The following is a 9,377-nucleotide window of genomic DNA, read 5'->3' as shown; positions in this document are numbered from 1 at the left end:
TTTAAGGACGTTTATCTTTTCAAATAATGTTTCTGTAAGGTTAAATGCTGACTAAGACGTAACATTTTAACTGCAACGGTCTGAGGATATTTTGGTGATGTGTAGAAGAGACAGATCATAGAATGTTCTTTTATAAAATGTTCCCACAATGTTACATGAGAACAAAGACAAAACATTTTCAAAGCAACATTCAGAACATGATATTTAGGACTGAGATTGAACACATTCTTTTTAAAAAATGAAAACGTAAAAATGTGATATATTAAAAAAAAATACAAATTTCTAAGTTTTTAGAGAATGTTACACTAACTTTAAGAGGAAAATTCTGGGAACTAAAAGAAAACTTGCTGCTGAAAACATTACTAAAACATTGCATTGGTTACATTGTACCGTTCTAAGAACATTTTTGGACCCAAATTTCATTATCCGAGTATAGCTTCTGTACCAATTTTGGGGTTTTGAGTGATAAAACAACAACAACAACAACAGCAACAACAATTCTTGGATCTGACTTTCTCAAAAGCTGTATTAATACAGAAGATTGTGTAGGCTTTATATTCTAAGCTGATCAGGTAGCTCATTTTTCTTTAGTTATGGAAGCCCATTTTTGTCAGTGTGATTAAAAAAAAGTGTAAGTTATTACAATGAGAAACTTTCTCAAAATAATGACCCAATATCTCAAATTAATGGGAAACTTCTTTTTAAAAAAAATACAGAGTAAGTATCTCAATAATGAGTATCTCAAATGAGTTATCTCAATGAAAAATAACAGTCAGCAATTTGAGAACATTTCTTAGTATTTTGAGCTATTACCTCATTAATCTGAGACTAAATATTCTTATTTTATGTACTTTATTAATTCCCGAGGGGATATTCTTTTTTTTTTACTCTGTTGTCATATACAGACGTGGACAAATTTGTTGGTACCCTTACAGCTCATTGAAACAATGTTTCATTCCTCCTGAAAACTGATCGAGTTAAAAGCAATTATCTCATGTACACCTGTGTTCCTTTGGTATGTCATAGAGTAAAGTATATATGTAAATGTCTATTTTCATTAAATATGGAATTAACAATAATGGGTGCCAATTACTTTTGTCAGTGTTAAGTTATTTCAGAGAGTGGGTTCTTCTAATTTCATGGAAGGGTACCAACAAATTTGTCCACATCGTTATACACGGGCCTGAAATAGGCCTAAACACACATGCATAAGATATATACAGTACATGCATCAAATGGAGAGGTGTCAGTGTGAGGGAGCTGTCCATGGACAGGCGCCCTGAGCAGTTGGGGGTTTGGTGCCTTGCCCAAAGACACTTCAGCAGTGCCACTAATCTGCTCTCCATACTTGGTCCAAATGGGGACTTGAACCACAACCTTTTGGTTCCCAAGCCAAATCCCTTTGGGCTGTGCTACTGCCGGCTCCAGTATTTTAGTTTTTTTAGATTCTAACTCATCATTTTGAGATACTAAGTTGGTTTTTTGAGATACTAAGTCACTATTTTGAGAAGTTTGCCATCATTTTAAAATACTAATTCAGTTTTTTTGCCAAAGTTTGTCATTATTTTGAGACAGTCACTCATTTTTTAAAGAAGGTTTCAGGATCTTTTCTTCCTCAAATTAACAGAAATGGACTTCCATGGTAGAGGTAACAAAAGAAAAAAGGAGCAACTTTATTTGTGTAACACTTAGAAGAACAGTTTTACAGAGCACACGTGAATATTTCCATCAGAAGAAACAGGAAATAGATAATAATTAATAAAGTTTAAGACAAGTAGACTGCACTTGTACACAAACAGAATAAATTTTAAAAAAGTCCTTAATAAGCTGGTGGCTGAAAACATCAACAAAAGTTTCTGCTAATACAAGTTCACAATGCATCCTAAGCTATTGTATGTATGTATACAGACAGACTGTTTACTTTAATGTGGTATAAAGTTGTATTGACCAACACTGTAAGTTTATATAAGAATATACATACAAGGATAACAAAATAAAAGTAATATTAAAATAAGTATACTAGTTTTAAAAGTATTTTAATTTTTTTTCTTTAGGGTGTGTCCAACTCTGGCTTAGCAGTTAAATATCAGTTGAGTTAGTTCACGTCTTTTCAGTTGCTCAGGGCTACTGACACATTTTCCTGGAACAGGGTTAATATCTTGAGCACCTTGATTTATGCCTCCCCTGAGAATTAAAAGAATGTGAAACAAATGTTTCATTATTTTGCTACACTACAAATCTAATGTATTGCAAGGTTACTGAGAGTTTTTCAGCCTCATTTCTCCAGGGGTGGAAGAAATCTTTTGCTTAAGTATAAGTACCATTATCACAATGTATTCGATTAGAAGTAAAAGTAATTTATTTAAAAACACAAGATGTTTTATCAATAAAATAGGTTAAAAGTACAGAAGTATTATAATCAAACTGCACTTCAGATATGAAAAGTAAATGTACTTTTTATGCAAATTATATATTATGATATTTTACATAATTAGACTATTAATCCTGACGACTCAGTGCACAGGTAGTCATCATTGGAGATGGTTTTATCTACCTTAATCAGTGAAGTTTAGATGGCCAGGCCCTTCCAAAGAGGCTGATCTAATCAATCTTGGGTAATTTGATTTCTTTGGAGTCAAAATGTTATTCAAATTAAACAATCTGAAAAGTTTAGAGAGGGAAAGTCCAATAAACAACTCATTAAGATAATACATGAAGCCAAACTAGACCAGCCACTAGTTAAACTTTAAAAAGTAACCAGTAACTAAAGCTGTCAAATAGGTGCAGTGGAATGAAGAAGTTCAATATATCCATCCAAAAAATGTTGTGGAATAGAAGCATAAAGCAGCATAAAACAGAAACACGCTAGTAAAGTACAAGTAGCTTAAAATTGTACTAAAGTGCAGTAATTGGCTAGCAAAACTGACCACAACGAATTTTAGTTGAAGTTTCATGGACATTGCGTTACTGTACAGCTGGGTTAATGGGCTCAAAGTTTCATTTCTGCTCTCTGTGGAACTAGTAACAAAATATTATGAGTCTGTGGTCAGGGAGTTTACAATATGCTGAAAGCACAAAAAGTCAGATTTTCCATTTAAACCATTTATAGTCAGCAAGTATATAAAGGTTTTTGAGGAACATTCATTTGTTCATGTAGTTTCATTGGTGTCCTAATGGCAGATTTTTTTTTTTTTTTAAAAAAGGGATGTACAAACCCCTATTCCAATGAAGTTGGGACATTGTGTAAAACATAAATAAAACCAGAATACAGTGATTTGCAAATCCATTTCAACCTATATTCAATTGAATACACTACAGAGACAAGATATTTAATGTTCAAACTAATACACTTTATTGTTTTTTTTTTGCAAATATTTCTTTTGAATTTGAACATTTTGAATTTGATGCCTGCAACACGTTTCAATATGCTGGGACAGGGGCAACAAAAATCCGGAAAAGTTGAGGAATCTTCAAAAAACACCTGTGTGGAACATTCCACAGGCGAACAGGTTAATTGGAAACAGGTGAGTGTCATGATTGGGAATAAAAGGAGCATCCCCAAAAGGCCAAGTTGTTCACAAGCAAGGATTGGGGGAGGTTCATCACTTTGTGAACAACTGTGTGAAAACATAGTCCAACCGTTTAAGAACATTTCTCAATGTACAATTGCAAGGAATTTAGGGAATCCATTGTCTACAGTCCATAATATCATCAAAAGATTAAAAGAATCTGTTGAAATCTCTGCACATAAGCAGCTAGGCTAAAAACCAACATGCCCGTGACCAAGGATGATGTCGGTTTTAAAAACCAACATCATCCTTCAAAGGATATTACCACGTGGGCTCAGGAACAATTCGGTAAACTGTTGTCAGTTAACACAGTTTGTCACAACATCTACAAGTTCAAGTTAAAACTCCACCATGCAAAGCCAACACCATATATCAACAACACCCAGGATGCTGTGTGGAAAAGTGTGCTGTGGTCTGAAGAGTTCACATTTTAAATTGTCTTTGGAAATCATGGACGTTGCGTCATCCGGGCCAAAGAGGAAAAGGACCATTCAGACTGTTATCAGTGCAAAGTTCAAAAGCTGGCATCTGTGATGGTATGGGGATGTGTTAGTGCCCATAGCATGGGTAACTTGCACATCTGTGAAGACACCATTAATGCTGAAAGGTACATATAGGTTTTGGAGCAACATATGCTGCCATCCAAGCAACATCTTTTTCAGGGACGTCCCTGCTTATTTCAGCAAGACAATGCAAAGCCACATTCTGCACGTGTTACAACAGCGTGGCTTCGTAGTAAAAGAGTGTGGGTATTAGACTGGCCTGCCTGCAGTCCAGACCTGTCTCCCACTGAAAATGTGTGGTGCATTATGAAGCGCAAAATACGACAAAGAAGACCCCGGACTGTTGAGCAATTGAAGTTGTACATTAAGCAAGAATGGGAAAGAATTCCACCTACAAAGCATTAACAATTAGTGTCCTCAGTTCCCAAACACTTATTGAGTGTTGTTAAAAAGAAAGATGGTGTAACACAGTGGTAAACATGCCCCTGTCCCAACTTTTTTGGAACATGTTGCAGGCATCAAATTCAAAATGAGTGAATATTTGCAAAAAAAAATAAAAATAAAAATAAAGTTTATCAGTTTGAACATTAAATATCTTGTCTTTGTAGTGTATTCAATTGAATATAGGTTGAAAAGGATTCACAAATCATTGTATTCTGTTTTTATTTATGTTTTACACAATGTCCCAACTTCATTGGAATTGGGGTTTGTACAATAGCTTGATTATTATGGCTATACATTTTATCCACAGATGTGGATTTATTAATGCATGGGCACTTTTACCCGTCTTCATGAATAAATTAAAATTTCAAGAAAGCACTGAAATGTATAAAAACTGGACGAGCCTTTCATGTTTACAAAAATATCCGTATATTATTTTCTGAATAGTCCTCTGACTCTTTTTGTTGTTTTATTATATTGCTAAGTTTTATGCTCAGACTGTTATTTGTACTGCATGTACATCAACTTGATGTAATGGCCAGAATTTGTTTCTGAACAATGATTAGTTTAAAAGAAAAAACAACAAAAATTTCCATGAGTATTTACTAACATAAAGGTGACTTTAAACTGAGTTAATTTATAAAAAAAAACCCCAAAACTGTACACCTTATTTATTTATAATTAATTTGTAGGATTCACAATGTGAAATAATTGGTGTGAATAGTATGTTTATATTAAACTACTTATCAAGAAAAAAATATTGTAGGGATGCAACTGGGAGATAAAGAGATACAATATCAATATTATAATATTAAATTTAACAAAGTCTTGGGTTTGGGTTTGCTTGAATGTTGTGTTTTTTTTTCTCTTGCTCTTAAAATCTGTGCTAGAGTTAAGGATATGTTTGACCTATTTGAATGAAAAGAAACAGGAAAGGTCTTTGTCTGTTTCTCAAAGTTCGTGGTGTCTAAATGTCTTCTGGAAAAGATATCTCCAGAATGTGGTCAAATTACTGAAAAAACATCAGGATAAAAATAGTTAGTTTCGTCAATGTCAGCACTGATCTTAGGGTAAAGATTATGATGTTCAGTGGCGGATATTTCATTCAGATATCTCAGTTAGAATCAGTATACAGATATATTATATAATCAAACCACCTACAGTAACATAGTTCCTCTGTTGCAGAGAAATGGTGACAAAAAAGAGGTGACGTGAGTTGCCACATAAAAGGAACTAAAAATACTGCCCTTTGACCTTCTTTTGAATGAACAAGCTTTCTTGTCTGTCAGAAGTTATTTACGGCACATACTTCTAATATCAAAGACCAAATCGCATATGTGTTCAGTTTGACACCTTGCCTGCTGTTTTTAAACAATTTTTCAATGTTTTGATGATCATGTCAAAGAATAAGATCGGTCTGTGAATGACATATTTGACCTCTGACCTTTTGTGCCCAGACAAGGATGCTAAGGTTTGTTTATTTTAGGAAACAGAAAAATTAATCTTAATACATGTTTATTGTACTCTGTGTTTGTCAATATTTTTTAAAAAAAGTAATAATCAAAAGTTATTACATTACATACAGTTATATTTCTAATCCTTTATATTACCATGTAGGTGGATGTCTCAGCAGCATAAACTCACAAAACCAGCCCATAATTTCACACTGAGGCCCTCATACTGATCTTACCATGAGATTAGCTGCTCTAACGTACATAATATTTAGGAAGTGAGAACAGAGGAGAGAAATTAGATGTTTGTAGCGTTTGAAAAAGGCACAACATAAACTTACACAATACTCTTGCTAAAAGGAAGTGTACACAGTGGAAGTTGTAGTGTATTAAAAATTAGACGTGTCAGGTTTTGTATGCTTTCCATTCTTCATGGAATGGAGATTTTGGGTTTATTATGTTGCCGATTCATTAACAGCTTCACTCTGATCTTAATCTACTTTGTTCTCTCAAGCCTCTGTAATGCAACCTCTTTTGAAATGCTATTGTTGATGACTCCAATGCCTCGTAGCATCACAAGATGGCGCTATAAGCTCGGTGATGTGTCTTACCTGATATATTGTAGGCTTGAGAACAAAATTAAACTGTCAGCTAAGAGGAAATGAGCAGAAATGCCTCTAATAAGTGACGGTCTTTGAGGGGGGGACTGTTATAGGTTATTCTTCTTGTGCAGGTCTTTGTCTGAATGCTCTGGTGTTTGTGCGGTCCTATTTGACACGACTGGTTGTATTTTGACACACAGAAAAGGTCAGTTGAAATGTTAATGATGTACAGATTTTGGTTATGGTTTGTACATGAAGCTGGCACTGCATTGTGAGCGGGCACTTGAAGATTTCAATCGAATTTCTGTCAAAATGCTGCTCGCTTTTCAAGAGTCGACAACCTCATTGACAAGGTACATCTACTTCATCTGGCCGGCTTGTTTTGATGACTCACTACTTAGATGGCTTTGCATCTGATTCATCGCTTGTGGCGGAAAGAGACTCTTCCCTGCAGATAATGTGGAAGATGCCATACTCTGTGTAACAGAGGAGATCAACCTAATTACTGTGAAGCTTTAATACAGGCTCATCTGTCCTCAAGAATCATTAGCAAGTCAATTGGAGTTTCATTTAACACTGATAGGTAACTGAGTTAAACTGAATCAGTCTCAGCTGGCACACTATTAATCAACAGTGACAAACCTGTACTGTGCCAGTTCAGTGTAATACATCAAAGGAAATGAATTTCAGCTCTAAAAAAATACATGGTTGAATTACACACGAAGGTAGCAGGTCATGACCATTTTTCTCTACTTTAACAAATCCTAGATTAACAGTTTTCTTTGGTTTCATGTATCATTTATAAGAAAAAAAAAGACAAAGCCACTCAAAGCAATCTGCATGCCAGCGGTGCAAAATACGACAGGATGCACCTTTTATCTCAGACGAATGTGCTGTCATGTCACTTCTTTGAGCATGACAGCGATTGGATGTGAGTGTTGAGTCATTCTGTTGGAAGTGCAGACAGCCGGCATCATCCCTGACTCAATCATCAGATGAATTTCAGCAGCAGCACTAGCAGGCTTGGGAGGATATTTAGACCCACAGGGAGTACGGGAATAACTTCTAGACATATCAAATACTGGAGCAGGTGCGGTCAAATGAAGCCACAGAGCATCCTGCTTCACACTAGACTACCTGTAGTCTAAAATATACATGTTACACTGTAGGATTGTAATATTAGAATATTGGCACTCACTCTGGGGCATTAAGCTCTGCTTGGATGCAGATTCACTAACCGCAGGGAAATTTGTATCCACTTAAGATACACAATACTTCAGTGGCTTTTATTTGAAAAGTAACATATTTACTTTAAGGCTTCCTCTGGGCCAAGTTTCTGAACCTTTGTTCTTTTTTATTGTCAAGCCAGTTACTAAATAGGTAATATTAAGGAGAGGCAATGTTTCTAATTGACAGCAGAAAGCCCAAGGCCAGCTACAGATGTTTCCTCATTCCAGCTCTCAGCACACATTAGTTTGAAGGCTTCAAGAACTAAAAGATAAGGTTAGCACTTATTTCTACTTTTTTTGCTTCAACAAATCAAATTAAAAGAACAAAACCAGCATGTTTTAGTCACTCTGTTATATTCTCCCCACACTGTCACTGGCACTCAGCCACAAGCCTATTTATTACTACTAAGGACACACATCTTAATAAAACAAATAGGCAAAGAGTTTCATTTTAAAAAAAACAAAGAAGGCAAGTCTCAAAAAAGGCAAGAAAAGAAAAATGACCATCCATCTTTAAAGAATTAAAGAAGTTTGGAAGGGATGTTAAAATTTGGCTTTAAAATAAATACAAAACCATTAAAGTTGTATGCCCATCCCTTAAGCCAATAAAATCCCTCCCCCTTGCTAAAATAATTATTTGACATGCCTCTCCTTTTTTGCATCACCACTTCCCCTCTCATAAATAACAAGCAGTCCCTAATAATGAGAAAAAGCCTCGGATCTCTACTTAGGGTAAATAAGGTGCCAGAGTGTATAAAAAACGCATCAAAGTAGGACCTCTGGTCTGGGAAAAGTCTGGGCTCAGTCCCCCTATGTCCTCAAATCCCAGAAATGCCCCTGCTGTGCACGCTGTATGCTGTTGACATTTGTCCATTGCCCAGCACTATGTCATGTTTCACTGCTTGGAGTGGTTGTAGGTAGGTAGGTTATAGGTTGGAGGATGCAATCTGGTACCATTTGATAGAGAGAGCTCCTAGCAGTAATAAGTTGAATGTGTGAATTTTTTCTTCTTCTTTGATACATGCCTATTTGTGCACTTTTGTATATTTTATATTTTGTATATATTGATATTTTATATATTTTTTTCTGTACACACGGCTGCTGTGACAAGTTAATTTCCCACAAGTGGGATAAATAAATGTTTCAAAGTCTAAGTCTAAGTGTGGTATTATCGTCAATCACATATTTACCTCAGCTATACCTACTATTCAATTTGATATTTTGACCCTCAAATAAGCAAGTCCTATCACACTCAGTGGCAACACCAGAACATGTTTTTGCTATATAAAGGTGAGGCTAAACCATACACTGATGGGGCTAAAATCAATGTCGAAATTTCAATATGAATGCATGAAAAGTAATACCGCCCTCCCAAAAACCAGAAACAGCCAAATACACGAGTTAAAATGATTACTGTAGGACAATTGTGCTGACTGCATTTTCACACACAAATACAAACACACGCAAAATGGTAGCCAGAGAGAGAGAGAGACTGATAAAGAAATTTAAATATATTTAAACTCACTCGCTCTGGCAGGTGGCTGCTCCCTGTCCTGCTCCTCCTCAGGTGTGGCTGAAAAGT

Source organism: Plectropomus leopardus, chromosome 19, assembly GCF_008729295.1.
Source record: "Plectropomus leopardus isolate mb chromosome 19, YSFRI_Pleo_2.0, whole genome shotgun sequence".
NCBI lineage: Eukaryota > Metazoa > Chordata > Actinopteri > Perciformes > Serranidae > Plectropomus > Plectropomus leopardus.
Note: the sequence above shows the minus strand (reverse complement) of the source record.